This window comes from Geotrypetes seraphini, chromosome 1 (assembly GCF_902459505.1).
Source record: "Geotrypetes seraphini chromosome 1, aGeoSer1.1, whole genome shotgun sequence".
NCBI lineage: Eukaryota > Metazoa > Chordata > Amphibia > Gymnophiona > Dermophiidae > Geotrypetes > Geotrypetes seraphini.
The window spans coordinates 42,539,114-42,557,406 of NC_047084.1; the positions used below are offsets into that span (position 1 = coordinate 42,539,114).

Consider the following 18,293-nt stretch of genomic DNA (forward strand, 5'->3'; position numbering starts at 1 on the left):
GTGTGCGTTAATCAGGTGTATGCGATAAAACCGCTGGTGCGGCTTTGTAAAAGGACCCAATACTTGTCCAAAACAATTTAAATCTATAATTAGGAGTCAAAGTAAGGACCCTGTAGAGTACAATCAAAATGGCTACCCTGTATATGGGAGAATTTGAAAAATGCAAACAAAGTTATAGAATGGCCTAATGTAACAAAAGACTGAAAACAGGTTAAAAAGAGCTCCAAACTGGAAGAGCACTGACCTAGAGGGAATGAATGTTCCTGTTTCAGCTTTAGTTGGTGAGATTTTCATTGTACAAAGGCTCTTTTTTAGTCTCTGTACGATTGTTTTGGGTTCTCTATAAAACATTTAATTTTGCTATTTATTTTGTTTTAAAATATTGCTTCAACTGCTACTTTTTATTATTTATTTATTTGGTTTTTATATCCCATCCTCCTGAAAATACCTCATTGATCGACAACTGTGAAATAAAGAAATTTTAACATGAAGATATATATAGATATCTAGGAAAACAGGAAGGAACAACAATCAACCATAAATAACTGAGAGAAAAGATCAGTAAATATTATTATGGGAGACTAAAATTAATACTGAGTGTACATTAAAATTATTAAATAGAATCCAAGCTATTTATCAGCTGGCAATTTCCACACTTGCATAGAGCTTTGGATTTATAGACTGGCCTCTTACAGATTGTGAAACAATGAGGTTATTTAAAAGAATCAGCACAGTCTGTTCTCATTATTCACAATAGTATGGTTTCTGAAAATGTTTGCGAACCACAAAATCTCAAATAACAAAACCATGAGTCTTTGGGAAAATAGAGGTTAGATTATACCAGTACATGCTGTGCCTCAAAACTGCAGAAAGTGAAAAGTGGATCTGTTGGGAAAACAGGGTTAGGTTCCTGCTTGAAGTACCTGTACCGTATTTTCGCGGATATAACGCGCACCCGTGTAAAACGCGCACACGGGTATAGCGCGCAGAAACCACACTTGTATGTACGGAAACTTTTGTATACAGCGCTCATGGGTATACCGCGCATGCTGCCCGACTCTCCTCTGGCCACCCCGACTCTCCTGAAAGCCTGATGCCCCCCTCGACGTCCGATTCTTCTCCCCCCTCGGCAGGACCACTCGCACCCCCACCCCGAAGGACCGCCGATTCCCCGACAATATCGGGCCAGGAGGGAGCCCAAATCCTCCTGGCCACGGCGACCCCCTAACCCCACCCCGCACTACATTACGGGCAGGAGGGATCCCAGGCCCTCCTGCCCTCGACGCAAACCCCCCTCCCCCCCAACGACCCCCCCCCCCAAGAACCTCCGACCGCCCCCCCAGCCGACCCGCGATCCCCCTGGCGCCCCCCACGACCCCCCCCCCCCCCTTCCCCGTACCTTTGGTAGTTGGCCGGACAAACGGGAGCCAAACCCACCTGTCCGGCAGGCAGCCAACGAAGGAATGAGGCCGGATTGGCCCATGCATCCTAAAGCTCCGCCTACTGGTGGGGCCTAAGGCGCGTGGGCCAATCAGAATAGGCCCTGGAGCCTTAGGTCCCACCTGGGGGCGTGGCCTGAGGCACATGGTCGGATTGGGCCCATGTGCCTCAGGCCGCGCCCCCAGGTGGGACCTAAGGCTCCAGGGCCTATTCTGATTGGCCCACGTGCCTTAGGCCCCACCAGTAGGCGGAGCTTTAGGATGGATGGGCCAATCCGGCCTCATTCCTTCGTTGGCTGCCTGCCGGACAGGCGGGTTTGGCTCCCGTCTGTCCGGCCAACTACCAAAGGTACGGGGAAGGGGGGTGGGGGGGTCGTGGGGGTCGCTAGGGGGATCGCGGGTCGGCTGGGGGGGCGGTCGGAGGTTCTTGGGGGGGGCGGTCGTTGGGGGGAGGGGGGTTTGCGTCGAGGGCAGGAGGGCCTAGGATCCCTCCTGCCCGTAATGTAGTGCGAGGTGGGGGTAGGGGATCGCCGTGGCCAGGAGGGTTTGGGCTCCCTCCTGGCCCGATATTGTCGGAGAGTCGGCGGTCCTTCAGGGTGGGGGTGCGAGCGGTGGGGGGTGCGAGCGTCCTTCCGGATGATGAATCGGGCGTCGGGCGGGGTGTGAAATATGTAAAAAAAAATTTGTATACCGCGCTCAGGCATATAACGCGCGAAGGGTATGCGCGGTACGTAAAAACGCGTATAACGCGCGCGTTATATCCGCGAAAATACGGTAATTCTCTCTCCGGATGCTTGGGTGCATATCTGGAAGCAAAGCTTGACCACAAGGTGAAAGTGAAAGCAAAAAAGCAAACATCGTGGCATGCAACTTCGGATAGGTGAAATCGTGCATTGACTGTATGGACTCGTATGGCAAGACTATACATTCCTCAAGCTGAAGGAGGAATAGGATTCATAGAAACAGATATACCTATAGAGCAGTGGTCTCAAACTTGCGGCCCGGAGGCCACATGCAGCCTGCCAGGTACTATTTTGAGGCCCTCAGTTTGTTTATCATAATCACAAAAGTAAAATAAAACAGTTTCTTGATCATAAGTCTCTTTAGCTATAAATTACAATATTATTATTAGGACTTAGCTAAAAGGAAAGATTTATAAACTATAAAGAGTTTTATCTCATGCAAAATTGTCATTTCTTTAATAAGACATTAACTATTTTTTTTTCTGCAGCCCTCCAAGTACCTACAAATACAAAATTTAGCCCTGCAAAGAGTTTGAGACCACTGCTATAGAGCTAATATTATAAGACTCCAAGCTTACTTAACATCATCAGATCCAAATAAGAAAAAGGCATTTAATATGAAAGTCAACATCTACAAGTAGAATCCATCTCCATTATTAAACATGGACAAACATTCCACTGAGCAGAAGGAAAGAGTAAGAATCTATTGGCATACATGTAGGGAAGGAAGCAACAAAATTTGGAAAAGGAAAACAATTCCTTAAAGAATACTACAATACAATTCAGTACTTATATTCCGCCACTATACCTCTCAGCTCTATGCAGATTACAAATTTAATATACTGAATAACAAGAGACATCCAGGAATTACATAAAAATCATAACTATTCACATATTTCTACCAGTTTAGATATTCTTCAAAAAATATCACCTTAACTATCTTTCTAAATTTGAGATAATTCGTAATCTGTCATTTCCAATGGAAAGCTATTCCATATAACAACTGATTGATATTGGAAAGTGGAAGTAAACATTTTCTTATATTTCACTATTTTAACCAAGAGCTAATTTAAATTTAGACAATTCCTGCAATTAAAAGATGATTTCATAAATGATGAGACTACTAATTGAATCAAATAGGAAGGCACCCAATATATCTTAAACATTTTAAATCTAATTCTGGCTTCTATTGGTAGCCAATGCAAAGATCTTAACACTGGAGTAACAGTGTTGTCAAAGGATGTGGTAAGAGCGAATAGCGTAGCTGGTTTTAAGAAAGGTTTGGACAAGTTCCTGCTATTGAGAAAGACATGAGGAAGCCACTGCTTGCCCTGTATTGGTAGCATGGAATATTGCTACTTCTTGGGTTTTGGCCAGGTACTAGTGACCTGGATTGGCAACAGTGAGAATGGCTATTAGGCTTGATGGACCATTGGTCTGACCCAGTAAGGCTATTCTTATGTTCTTATGGTTAGAGCAATAGTCTCAGCACCCTGAGGTTATGGGTTCAAATCATGCTTTGCTCCTTGTAACCCTGGGCCTGTCACTCAGTCCTCCATTGCTCCAGGTACATTAGTTAGATTGTGAGCCCACCAGAACAGATAGGGAAATATGCTTGAGTACCTGACTGTAAACTGCTTAGATAAATACCTTATATACCTATGATCATACTTGCTAGCAGAAAAAATAAACTTTGCTGCAGTATTTTGAATTTACATTTTTCTAATCAGGACCTTATTACAGCCAACATATACTGTGTTACCACAATCAAACTTAGATAAAATCAGAGCTTGTACTACCAATGCTAATTTTGCAGACAATATACTTTATTTGCCTTCGTTTTCTCAATACTGAAAAGAAGCTCTTAACCACATAATTAACCTGCTGTTCCATTGCTAATTGATTATCTAAGTAAACCCCCCAATACTTTTGCAGAAGATTCAAACTGGTGTAAATTATTCTCAACTAGGAATTTCTTATCTATCTATGGATGATACTTTGGGGCCAACAAAAGAAAGTTTGTTTTCTCCCTATTACTCCTTAATTTATGGGAGGAAATCCAATGATCAATAGTATCTATACAAGAAGCTATTTTATCAAGAACTACATTCCAACTTTCCAGTACAATAATATCATATGCATAAATTAAAACTTCAAAACCCACTAATTCTATCCTTGTTCCTAACGAGTTTAATATAACAATAAACAATATAGTAACATAGTAGATAGCGGCAGATAAAGACCAGAATGGTCCATCCAGTCTGCCCAACCTGATTCAATTTAAATTTTTTATTTTTTTCTTCTTAGCTATTTCTGGGCAAGAATCCAAAGCTTTACCCGGTACTGTGCTTGGGTTCCTACTGCCGAAATCTCTGTTAAGACTTACTCCAGCCCATCTACACCCTCCCCAGCCCATCCTCTACCAAACGGCCATATACAGACACAGACCGTGCAAGTCTGCCCAGTACTGGCCTTAGTTCAATATTTAATATTATTTTCTGATTCTAAATCCTCTGTGTTCCCTGTGGGACTCCATATCAAGCTAATCACTTACCTAATAAATTCCCTTTCATCTTCACTTGATAGGATCTGCTTGTTAAAAAGCCAGCAAACTAAGAAAATACCTGTTCTTGTTTTTCCAATGTCACTCAATTTATTCAATAGAATACAGTGGTGCCTCGCATAACGAACGCCTCGCACAACGAACGCTGCACACAACGAACTTCATGTCTTGATTCACACAACGAACTTCGTTTCACACAACGAACTTCACACAACGAACTTCGTTTCACACAACGAACTTCGTTTCACACAACGAACTTCGTTTCACACAACGAAGTCGCCCGAGCTGCCGATGTATTGCATCCTTCCGCGCAGGCACTGCAGGCAGTCGTTAGTCACTGCGCTTAACTGCCCTCTCTCACTGTATACAGTCGTCCTTTTAAGATAAACTCAATATTTTTTATATATCATGGCTTCTAAAAAAAGCAGGAAGGTGATTTCTGTTGAAATGAAACGGGAAATAGAAGGAGTGAATGTGGGGTAAAACAGTGTGACCTCGTCAAAGAGTTTGGCCTCAGCAAGACCACCATTTTCACCATTTTGACAAATTTATCTTTTTTTATGTCATCTTAGCATATTTTATGCTGCAGAACGAATTATTTTTTTTAACATGTATTTTTATGGGAAAACGCGTTTCACATAACAAACTTTTCGCATAACAAACTTGCTCCTGGAACGAATTAAGTTCGTTGTGTGAGGCACCACTGTACTATGGTCTACCAAATCAATTGTGCAATACAAATCAAGTGCTATGGTGCACATTAACAGGAAATTTGAAAGGGCTTCTGGTTTGGAGCTGATCCAAGATGGTCACCTAGAATGAATGCTCCCAGAGTGCTCCTGTAATCGGAGATAATCCTTATCTCCGGACTATTGTTCAGCATTCTTTTCTGTTCTCCTGCATTTATATTCTGTCTTATCATGCCGGGAACAAAACAAAATAAAATTGATGCTGTTTCCTCATACCAGGTGAAAAAAAACCCTAAAGCGGGATCTACCAACAGCAATTAAAATGGTAACTCCACAGGGGATAGCTTATCTGCTTGATTCTATAATAGCGGAACTGTCTCAAATTAAAAATAAGATTCAGGGTAGTGCTCAACATATCACTGATTTGAAGGGGGAAGTTTCCAATATTAAAGAGCAACTAGCAGCTTATGGAGAAAAGCATGTGAACCTGGAAAGCCAGGTCCTGGAGAACAAACATATCTGGGAACTCAAACAGCAGCAAAAAAAATTTAAAACCCTTAAAAATATACAGAGGGACTTGGAGAATGCAAATAATCACAGCCATAGGAACAATGCCATAGATTCAATAAATGACGCTAAATATTCGACACCAGAAAAAAAATCAGTGCTGAATGGTATTCTATAATGGGTACTATGAGATCAACACCCTTCATAGAAGAGCATGTAGCACTGAGATCCACACACAATTTTGAGCAAAAGGAATTACACCTACTGAAATCAGGGTTTTGCTTGAGCAGGACTAAAATTTTTATTCTTTTTAAATGAATACATATGTACAGAGAAAAATCTACTCAAGTTCCAAGGCACACAGTTGTTGTTTTGTTTTTTTTAAGAGGTGCTCATTTCACCAAGGACTTTACACAAGGGTTTAAATAAGTCATTCTCCTTAATGTAGTTTACTTCCAGCATGCACACGCCACGGAGCATGGGTTCGCTATAGGAGACAGGTCAGCTTACAACTTGCTCTTGCTTGCTTCGGGCTTTCCTCGCTGCCGGGTCCTGCCTACTTTCTGTTTCCGTGAAGGCAGGACCCGGCAATGAGGAAGGCCCGAAGCAAGCAAGAGCAGCGAGTTGTAAGCTTCCCTCCGTTGCTGACTTATGGAAGATAGGTCAGCGATGGAAGGAAGCTTACAACTTGCCTTAGTCCAGCCCTGCACAACATGCGGCCCAAAACAGATCTCACTGCGGTCCACGCCCGATATGGCTCTCACTCCGCTCTTCTTTGAAGATCAGCTCAGGAGGCAAGATTTAGCCCGAGATCAGATGAACATTAAAGGGCATCTGAGCAGATTGAGGAGAACATGTCCTGTTTTTCCATGCCTAAAAATACCACCTTGTCTAATGTAATCTCTGATCAGATCCTTAAGAGTGATGCAACTATGTATGCTGGACAGTCTCCTCCAAAAAACAGAGCTTTAAAGCCTGCAGCCATACAGAACCAGATGGTCAAAGGGCTCCGAAGTGTAGTATTGCCAAGGGATCTGTCTCACAAGTTTCTGCTGCTGGCAGATGTAAACACAGCACAAGAAATAGAGACTTGTGGCATTCTGTGTGGAAAGCTGATGCATAATGAATTTACTATTACCCATGTAATAGTGCCAAAGCAGTCTGCTGGACCAGACTACAGTACAGTGATATGGAGAATGTGGAAGAATTATTCAGTGTTCAAGATCAACATGATCTCCTCACAGAAGAAAGACGGAGAGAAAGAGAGAGGCCTGGACCAAAGGGGAAAGACAGGAGGCAGATACTGGAGAGGGGGGAGAGAAGGGAAGGAGATAGAGATGTCAGACCATGGGGTGGAGTGGGAAGGAAGGAAGGAAAGGAGAAGAGAGAGATGCCAGAGCATAGAGGAGGGGTGGAGACAAAAAATGGAGAGGGGGTGAAGCTGAAATAAATCATGTACAAAGGAGAGAAAGGGCACAGGATATAGAGTTTATTGAAGGGACACAGAAAGAGGGAAGATACCATATGGAACAGAGAGAGGGCAGACACTGGATGGAAAAGCCAGAAAGGGTGGACAGTGGATGCAAGGGGTAGAGAGAGGGCAGAGGCTGGGTGGAAGGGGCAAAGAGAGAGGACAGATGTTGCATGGAAGGGAGCGAGGACAAATGCTGAATAGAAAGAAGAGAAAATGACTAAAGCAGAAACGACAAAAGGTAGAAAAAAATATTTTTGTTGCTTTACGTAGAATCAAGTAGTATTGTAACTGTATTGATTAAAATTTATCAATAGGAAATGGAAACAAGGCAATTTTTTGGGGGGGGACTAAACCCCTTTACTCAGGTCAGGACAGGATACCATAACAGCTGTATACTGCACTGTCTTGAAGAAAGATTTGGCCTCTGAAAGCTAATTGAAAAATGGATTAGTCCAATAAAATGGTATTTTCATATTTCTCATTATTTTATTTCTATTTGTTAATTTGTAAAGTGGTGACTGTTATGTAGAAGTTATTTTTCAAATTTACATCTACTGTCTTTATATTTTGCACAGTATTAGGGGACATGTTACTGTTTCTGTGGTGTTGCATTGTATGCAGACTCGGGTTTCTTGGTTCAGTTTAACTTTTGTCTACATATTTCTATTTTTAGTTTGTGATTATTCCATATTGGGCGAGGGTGTATCTGTGTTCTGTGTGTATGAAAAGGACATGGCTTTCTGTTAGCAGTGAGTGTACAGGATCAATTGACTGTGTAGGATCTGGTTTGTTTAGTTTTACAATGCGTGTATTGGTGTTCTAGTGCTCACTGCAGTGTTTAAGATGCTGCCTTTTCCTAGATGCACCCTTATTGTGTGACTCATGGATTATTACTAAAAATACCTTTTTTTATATAGAGGAGGGGGTTGTTAAAAAATGATTAGCACTGGCTGTCATATATACTAGGTACACCATTGGATTTAAAGACCCTATTCTAACTTTACTGTTGACGTAGGTGTTGTCCCCCCCAACACACAGACACACACATTATAAAAAATTAAATTAAAGTTGTATTATCATCAAGCAGCTTTCAAATGACATTATAAGCAAATAAAAATAAAATATTTTTAATACATTGCTAATTATTACCTGCATCTTTACCTATACTGTTTTGTCCTAGCTCTTACTTTGCACTATAGCAAAATAAAAAAGAAGCAGATAAAGATCAATCACACAGGTGCCCTTCAAGGCTCAGTAACACCTCTCCATAAATTATGTGGAAGAGGTCAGGAAGTGGGGATAGCATCTATTTCATATCCTCAGTGAGACCTCAGGAAGGAACCTAGTGATCAAAACATTATTAGAGGTGTTTCTTGTATGACTGGATGAGCTATATTTATCTTTTTTTTTAGTTGTTTAAATTCATTCAGAAATAAATGGTTAGATTGAACCTAATGACTTCATTAACGCATTTCCCTTTTTTAAACCTCTATACCATTTGAAAGAGGGTGACTATCTAATTATTCACTTCTAGAATTGGATACTTCTTAAATTTAGTAAAAATATTCTGGAACAAGTGTCAAACCTTAAAAAAGGAAGTCATATTGAGCATTGGAAAATAATAATAATTAACTAATAAAAATAGTATACATTTAATTTTCCCCACTACCAAATTTCTCCGCCCCGCCCGGCTCCTTTTTCATGCCACCCGGCTGGAAAAAGATTCTGGGGAGAACACTGCTGTGCAATAATCATTTAGCTGTTCTTCAGCAGTGGCTTCCATACAGGCCATGTTTGTACAATCTTGAAATTGGGTACATCAACATTTTTTCAAATACTGGCCAGATACCTGATTTTAAGACTGAGCTTTCTTAACTCATGGCTACTAACTTTGGAGGCATGCCCTAATTAAGACAGAAGAGCTCTTTTGATTGAGCTTTGCATAAAATTAATCTCTAACCACAGAAATAGCTCACTTCTTCACAAAGAAAAACTGAGACCAGATCAACTACTGTGATTGGATATTGATGACCTCCATTTAACTTGTTAAGATGATATTTTGAACCAGAGCTAATTTAGGTTTGCAGCGACAAAGGCTGAGAAGGCTCAAAAAAAAGGGAATTTTTTTGTTTCTTATTCTTAACTTTTTGAATATTTCACTAACTGTTCTTTCATGTGGAAAGTCTAGCATATGTAGTGTAGACAAGAGAAACAAATGCCTATTTTATTATTTATAAGTTTAATAAAAATATATTCAAACAATCCCTTTGAAACAGAAAAGAGGCATGAAAAGAAACAAATGCAAGGAACCCCCCCCCCCTAAAATCATCAATAATCCCAATTAGGTACCAAAAGAACGGAAACCAGCTAAGGAAAATAAATTATAAATGAAACCTGCTTCAAATTTAGCTGGTAGCACAAATACATATCAACCCAGTGGCATAGTAAGGTGGGCGTAGTAAGGTGGCCGGAGGGGCGGACCACTCTAGGCGCTGTCTTTACAGGGGTTGCAGGCACCAGCACCTCGCCTCCTTTCCACTCCCCCTCCCCCCAAACACATACCTCTTTAAATGTTTGCCATTGCGAATAGCATCCTCCACTTGCTGCTTGTGCCAGCCTCGGTTCCCTTCTGATGTCACTTCCTGGTCACAGGATCAGGATGTGACATCAGAAGGTAGCCAAGGCCAGCACAAGAAGCAGGTGGAAGATGCTGCTTGTGTCAGTAAACATTTCAAGAGATAATGCAGAGGGGGGAGGGGGGTTTGCTCAAGTGGCGAGAAAGAGTGGGGGGGGGGCACACAGCGCAGTGATGCCAGGTGCCACCACCCTAGGCTCAAACTTCCTTCGCTACACCACTGTATCAACCCAAGCTACAACAAAGTAACACTATCCTTCTCCGTCAAGTCCCCAAAGCATTTATTTTTCCTCTCTGGAAATAACTAACTGGGTGCTAATAAGATATTTACAAGTAAAATTTGACAAAAATTTGAATGCATCCTGGATTAAGGAAAATAACTTTTCACTTTTTCTCTGTAGCCCTGCAAAATCTGAAAAAAAGACTTATTTTTTTAAAAAGTACATGTGCAACAAAAATAGAGAAAAAAAACCTGTTTCCTTATCCTACTCAACCACATAGGGCTCTGTTTATAAAGCCGCGCTAGCAGTTTTAACGCAAGCACTGGATTAGCGCGAACTATAGCACATGCTAGCCGGAAATCTACCGCCTGCTCCAAAGGAGGCGGTAGCGGCTAGCGCATGTGGCAATTTAGCGCGTCCTATTCCATGCGTTAAGGCCCTAGTGCGGCTTTGTAAAAGGAGCCCATAGACTAATTACAGTTGGTAATTGTTTTCATACTTAGCCCCTTTCAGCTCCTTCTAATTTCATTGCTTAGCAAATAGAACAATTTTGTAATTTATTATAAATAAAAAATTACAGAAGTTCAAACATGTAACTCTTTGAGAATGCTTATAGACCCATGACATGAAAAATCAGCCATTCTCAACATTTTGGATCAGCTATTTTAGTCACCTTTCCCCAGAAATGGTCACAAATGTGTTTTTCCACTATTCCTTGGATCCTTCCTCCCCTCACCCCTCTTCCATCCCTTAACACTGACATTTCCATTCAAATATCCTCTTCCTACTGATATTTAAATTTATAGTAACATAGTAAATGACGGCAGATAAAGACTTGAATAGTCCATCCAGTCAGCCCATTAGTTAAACCCATTAAAAATACATGATTAAATTAACTTGTATCTTCTTTGGTATTTCTGGGTCATAGACGGTAAAGTCCACCTGGTATTGTCCTAGGTTCCAAATGCTGAAGTTGCCTTCCAAGCTCACTCAAGCCTTTCCAAACATCCTGTTTGAAGGATATCTACCATAAATTCTGGCCAGTAACATCCTCATGTTCCAAGTTAGTGAAGTTTCCATTAATGCCCTCCCCAGCCCATCCTACACCAAATCATCACATATGGCATACAGACCATGCAAGTCTGTCAAGTACTGGCCTTAGTTCTTTAATTTACATCCTTATGGGGATGTCCAAGTTATCCTACTGATCCAAACATGAGATGAATAAATGATTTTCTTAGCTTTTTACAACTCTCAATAAAATATAAATGCTTAAGAGATATACAAACTGAACAATAACTAGGGATGAAGCCTTGAAACTTAGTAGTAATGTTCAAATTTTCAGAATAAGCAAAGTCAGACTCCTGTGATAAGAATTTATTTTTCTGCAGAGCAAGACTGACCACTGAGAAAAGGGGGGAAAAGCCAATTCAAATGGCACTTAACAACAGATTGCTGTAAAGTCTATAAAATATTTAAGAATCTCAGAAAGAAAACCACTTGAGGCTACATCTTTACTTGCCTCTACTTTAGTATCATTTTTACATCTTTACTTGCCTCTACTTTATTTATTTATTTATTTATATTTTTATCCCGTCCTCCCAATAGCTCAGAACGATTTACAATTGAACATACACAGTGGGGAGTAACTAGACATATAAGTAGTACAACAGGATTAGTGATTGGATTTATAGTTTTTGGAGAGAATTAAATACAGGGAGAGTAAGCAGAAGGAGAGAAGGGGGAAATACAGTAGTTTAGTTTAAGGAAAGTTATAAGCGTTTAGGTACAATTTGTTAGTGGATAGAGTAAGAGAGGGTCATACTGGAATTTCGGGAGGGTGATAGGAGAGTGGGGGGTGGGGCCTAAGGGGGGGAGAAGACAGAGGGGATCTTTAGTTGAAGAGGAGGGTCTTTACTGATTTACGGAATGTTAGTAATGAGTTCTGTTGTCTAAGTTGGGGGGGGAGTTGGTTCCAGAGGTGTGGAATGAAGTGGCTGTAGGATCGTTTGTGGGCAGTTTCTGTGAGCAGGGATCTTCCGGGGGGGGGTGCATAGGCGTATCTCTGACTTTGAGCGGAGGGTGCGAGTGGGGTTGTAGATGGGAAGATTGGATTTTATGTAGGAGGGGGTGGTGGAGTAGATTCTCTTGTGAGCAACTGCCAGGGCTTTGAAAGTACAGCGTTGGCTAATTGGGAGCCAGTGTTCAGCATGGAGTGCCGGGGAGATGGAATCGTGGTAGTTGAGGTTGTGTAGGAGGCGGATGGCTGCATTTTGGACCCGTTGGAGGCGTTTGATATTATTTTTGGTTAGTCCATTAAATAGGGAGTTACAATAATCCATTCTGGAGAGGACATATGCGTATAGGAGTTGGGCGAGGTCTGGTGTGGAGATGTAGGGTTTGATCCTAACTAAACTAAACTAAACCATTAGGTTTGTATACCGCACCATCTCCGCAAGCGCAGAGCTCGGCACGGTTTACAGAGGATAAGAGGAAAGGAATTACAAAGAAGGGGTATAGGAGAGGGACAGAGAGGATAGAGAGGGGCAGGGTACTAGAGAACGGGAGGAGATTAGATTTTTGAGAAAAGCCAAGTTTTCAAGCGTTTACGGAAGGCTTGGAAGGAGCTAGAATTTCTGAGCGGGGATGAGAGGTTGTTCCAGAGTTTAGTGGTTCTAAAGGGGAGGGATGTTCCAAGTTTTCCTGCGCGGGATATACCTTTTATAGACGGGAAAGATAGTTTCAGTTTTTGGGAGGGTCTAGAAGAGAGTGGGTTTGATGAATTCCAAAAGAGTGGGATAACGGGAGGAAGGACGCCATGTAGAATCTTGAAGGCTAAGCAGGCACATTTATAGAGGATCCTTTTCAGTTGGCGAAGGTAGTAGAAGGAGGTGGAGACTACTTGGGATATGTGGTTAGATAGGGATAGGTGTCCGTCTAGGGTTACTCCTAGGCTGCGAACTTGATCTGCTGCCGTTAATAGAGTGGAATCCCATGTTAGTGTAGGTCGTGGGTATTTGGTGTTTTTGTTTCTGATCCATAGGAGTTCGGTTTTGGAGGCGTTAAGTTGAAGCTTGTTGTTTGACATCCAAGTTTTCATGTCAGTGAGGCAGAGTTCGAGGTTAGCAATTTGGGATGGCCGGTTTTCGCCTAAGGGGAGGAGTAGCTGGATGTCATCTGCATAAGAGTGGATTTTGATTTTATATTTTTGCGCTATATCGATGACGGGTTTGATGTAGAGGTTGAATAGGAGGGGGGATAGAAGGGCGCCTTGAGGAACGCCATATTTGATAGGCTTAGGGTTAGATTTATGTGTCCCTAGTAGGACAGTTTGGGTCCTTTGGTGAAGGAAGGAGGTGATCCATTGGAGGGCTGTGTCTTTGATTCCGAGGTCGTGGAGCCTAGATGTGAGTAGGTGGTGGTCAACTGTGTCGAAGGCAGCGCTAAGGTCAAGTAGGACTAGTAGGGCGTCATTGCCTTTGTCGAGTATTGACCAGCTGTCGTCGATGATATCAAGGAGTACTGATTCTGTGCTGTGGCCCTTACGGAAGCCGGATTGACCTGGGGATAGGGCAGCTTGTTCTTCAATGAAAGGGTGTAGGCGGTGGAGCACAATTCGTTCAAGGAGTTTGGAGACAATTGGGAGGTTGGAGACTGGGCGATAGTTGCCAGGTTCGTTAGGATCAAGGGAGGGTTTTTTGAGAGTGGGCTTGATAATAGCTGATTTCCAGCTGAGGGGGACAGTTCCAGTAGTTAGAGAGGTGTTAATGATGGGGAGGATGGATTCTGCCATGGCGTCTCCGGCAGACAGCAGGAGGCTGGACGGGCAGGGGTCGAGGATGGTGTTGGAGGGTTTGAGTTCTCTCAGGGTTTCGAGGACCTCCGCATGAGTAGCTAAATGAAATTGGGAGAGAGTGGCGGAAGGGGGGGTATATGGAATTGGTTGGAGCTGAGTAGGAGTGGGTTTGGTGTTGAGGTCGAGGTTAGCTCGGATGTTTTGTACTTTGGACTGGAAGAAGTCCGAGAGAGTTTCGCTATCGAGTTCTGTTTGGTTGATTTAATTATTCCTTTGGGCGTTGGTGAAGAGATGTTTGATGAGGGTGAACAGTTGTTTTGATCTAGAAGGGGTTTGTTGTAGGAGACGAGAGTAGTAGGTCTTTTTTGCTTCTAGAATGGCAGCTTTGTATGTGGTGGATATGTTTTTCCAGTGGGTTTTGGTTTCATTGTCCGGATGTTTGGCCCAGATCCTTTCTGCTTTCCTCAGGGATCGTTTTATGGATCGGAGGTCATTAGTGTACCAGGGAGCAGGTGCTTTGTTGGTGATTATTTGGGTTGTTTTTGTCTGGACCAGGTTATTATAGAGGGATTGGATGTTAGAGTGCCATGTGGCGGCTGCCAGGTCAATTGATAGGGGATGTTGGGTACAAGATTCGTTTAGGGTGCGAATACCTGCGGCCATATCTTGAGGGTTGACCGAATTAGGGAGTTGACGTAGGGTGGGGGGGATGGGATCTTTACGTGGGGTTAGGGCAGTATCGAGTGGGAGTTCGAATTCAATGAGGTGGTGGTCTGACCATGGGACAGGTGTGGAGGTGTAAGTTTGCTGGGGCTCTGTCATTGGGTCTCTGAGGGTGAAAAGCAAGTCTAAGATGTTGCCTGCTGAGTGCGTGGGGGTGGTTATAGTTTGGTGGAATCCTAGGTCGGAGAGGGAGGAGAGGAAGTTGTCAATTTGTCCTGAGGTGTTGGGGTAGTCTGGGAAATTGAAATCTCCTAGGATTGTCATGTGTTTGTGTGAGATGGTTAGTTCCGTGATGAATTCGAGGAGGGTTTCTAGGGTATCTGCTGGGGAGTTGGGGGTTCTGTAGAGGAGTATGAGGGCGGTTTTTTGTTTGTGGCCTAAGGTGAACGCAATAGCTTCTAGGGAGGGAATATTGATGGAGTTTATTAGTTTTGGTGTGGCGGAGGTTTTGATAATGGAAGTCACTCCACCTCCTTTTCCAGAGGTACGCGAGCAGGCTAGAGCCTGGTAGCCTGGAGGACATAGTTCGCCTAGCGTTATCCCCTCGTTGTCTTGGAGCCAGGTTTCGGTGATCATGAGGGCGTCCCAAGTCTTGTCGCAGATGAGGTCATGTAGGAGGAAGGATTTGTTGTTGACTGATCTTGCATTGATGAGTGCCAATTTGAGTGTGTTGTGAGAGGGGGTTTGTGGAGAGGGAGGAATGGGGATGAGGTTGGCAGGGTTTCTGGAACGGCTTTTTTTAGGTTGGGGGGGGATATCACCGTATCTGCCTTGGCCTGTAATAATGGGGATGGTGAAGTATAGTGTTGTAAGGAGTGTAGTGGGAGTGGTAATGGGCGGGAGGGTGGTTTGTAAAGTGGTGGGAGGAGGGGCGGGGAGGGTGGTGGCCTGGATAGTTGGAGGAATGGCAAGAAGGGGGTTTGGGCGTTAGGTCGGAGGTATTCAGGGGAAACTCACTATCAGGGGAAACTCGGTTTGGTCCTATTGGTGAGTTAAAGTTTGGTGGGGGTCAATTTTTATAGAATTAGATCAGGAGCTTGGAGCTGAAGTGTTATTATTGGGGCAGCTGGAGGAGCAAGTAGAGAAGAGAAAGCTAGGAGACAGAAAAGGAAGGAGTCAGAGAGCAACCAGTTAAGTTAAAGAGGATTGAGTAAATTTCTGTTGCTATTTATAGTAAGTTGTGTATGCTGTTATGTTAGTTAGAGAGCATGCAGCTTGTGTGAGGGGTAACAGTGGTCTTTAAACAAACAATAGAGGTCTGCTTTCCTGTGTCGGGAGGGGGCGGAGTAGGGCTCTCACGCTCCTCTCTCGATGCAGGGGGCTGAAAATGAGGACAGGCACCTCCGATAAAGTTTTCTCTTCAAAGGCTGCTTTCCTGTGTCGGGAGGGGGGCGGAGCAGGGCTCCCACGCTCCTCTCTCGATGCAGGGGCTGAAAATGAGGGCAGGCACCTCCGATAAAGTTTTCTCTTCAAAGGCTGCTTTCCTGTGTCGGGAGGGGGGCGGAGCAGGGCTCCCACGCTCCTCTCTCGATGCAGGGGCTGAAAATGAGGACAGGCACCTCCGATAAAGTTTTCTCTTCAAAGGCTGCTTTCCTCTGTCGGGAGGGGGGCGGAGCAGGGCTCCCACGCTCCTCTCTCGATGCAGGGGCTGAAAATGAGGACAGGCACCTCCGATAAAGTTTTCTCTTCAAAGGCTGCTTTCCTGTGTCGGGAGGGGGGCGGAGCAGGGCTCCCACGCTCCTCTCTCGATGCAGGGCTGAAAATGAGGACAGGCACCTCCGATAAAGTTTTCTCTTCAAAGGCTGCTTTCCTGTGTCGGGAGGGGGGCGGAGCAGGGCTCCCACGCTCCTCTCTCGATGCAGGGGCTGAAAATGAGGACAGGCACCTCCGATAAAGTTTTCTCTTCAAAGGCTGCTTTCCTGTTTCGGGAGGGGGGCGGAGCAGGGCTCCCACGCTCCTCTCTCGATGCAGGGCTGAAAATGAGGACAGGCACCTCCGATAAAGTTTTCTCTTCAAAGGCTGCTTTCCTGTGTCGGGAGGGGGGCGGAGCAGGGCTCCCACGCTCCTCTCTCGATGCAGGGGCTGAAAATGAGGACAGGCACCTCCGATAAAGTTTTCTCTTCAAAGGCTGCTTTCCTGTGTCGGGAGGGGGGCGGAGCAGGGCTCCCACGCTCCTCTCTCGATGCAGGGCTGAAAATGAGGACCATTTTAGTATCATTTTGCTTGTTGCTATAAAAAAGGACATTTTTTATTCTAAGTTTAAACAGAAACATAGACCTTATAATATAAATATATTTTTCATGGAAAATATGTTCATGAAAGGCAATATTAGTGGCTGACCCTTGTAGCACATGGCGGACATCATCAGTAACGCGGCTGCAGGCCCGACACTGCTTAGGGAGGTAAGTAAGGCTTGCAGAAGGTTTCCGATGGGAGGATGGGAACGATGGGGATTCGGGCTGCACGGTGGGTGCGGGTGCTGGGGGGGGGAGGGGTGCTCGCTCAAATGTTCTGCTGCACAATGGATGGGAGGGAGGGAAGGGATGCTGGGTAAGGGTCCTGCTGCATGAGGGTTGGGAGGAAGGGTAGGATAGAAGCTGGGCAAGGGTCCTGTTGTATGAGGAATGGGAGGGAGGGTAGGCTAGAAGCTGGGCAAGGGTCCTGCTGCACAAGGAATGGGCGGGAGGGTAGGCTAGAAGCTGGGCAAGGGTCCTGCTGCACAAGGGATGGGAGGGAGGGAAGGGAAGCTGGGCAAGAATCCTGCTAAACGAGGGATGGGAGGGAGGGTAGGATAGAGGTTGCAAATGTGGGGGAGAGAAAGGAAAGAGGAAAAATTGGGGTGAAGGAGAGGAAGAGAGAGATGCTAAATTGGTGAGACTGGACTCATTTGGAGCACTGGTCTTGACCTAGGTGCCGCCGTGTGAGCGAACTGCTGGGCAGGATGGACTACTGGTCTGACCCAGCAGCGGCAATTCTTATGTTCATGTACATATGCAGAAAATAAGACCTAGTGCCTTTTTTGGGCTTAAAATTAACATAAGACACTGTCTTATTTTCGGGGGAAAAAAACAGTAGATGGGCCATTTGGCCTTTATCTGCCATCATGTTTCTATGTTTCTTTTTTTTTTATAAATCTTTATTGATTTTTCAAAACTTAGACAATGCAATACAATTATCTGAACATAAATATTTCATAAAACACATTATTAAACATACAATTTATACTTATAACAATCAAGCCCAAGGCCAATAATTATAAAAGTGTTACGGTTTCAACAGGTAATAGAAATTTTATGTTTCTATGTTTCTAAGATTGCATCTAATATAAGTTCTCAAATGTAAATAAACCTGACTGTATCCCTATCATTAAACTCCAATTTTCAATAGGTTCAAAAAACAAATTATTGTCATTCATCCAAATAAAATCCTTATCCATTTATCTAGCTAATTTCATTGATGCATCTGTCATAGAGGTAATAGAGAAAAAGAATCACATATATTCA

General features: G+C 43.6%; 1 protein-coding gene across 7 annotated transcripts in view; it reads right to left on the reverse strand.

Moving 5' to 3' along the window:
- The window catches only part of IPO11 (importin 11), a 568,146-nt gene that overhangs the window by 451,963 nt on the left and 97,890 nt on the right, over window positions 1-18,293 (reverse strand). The window lies entirely within an intron of this gene.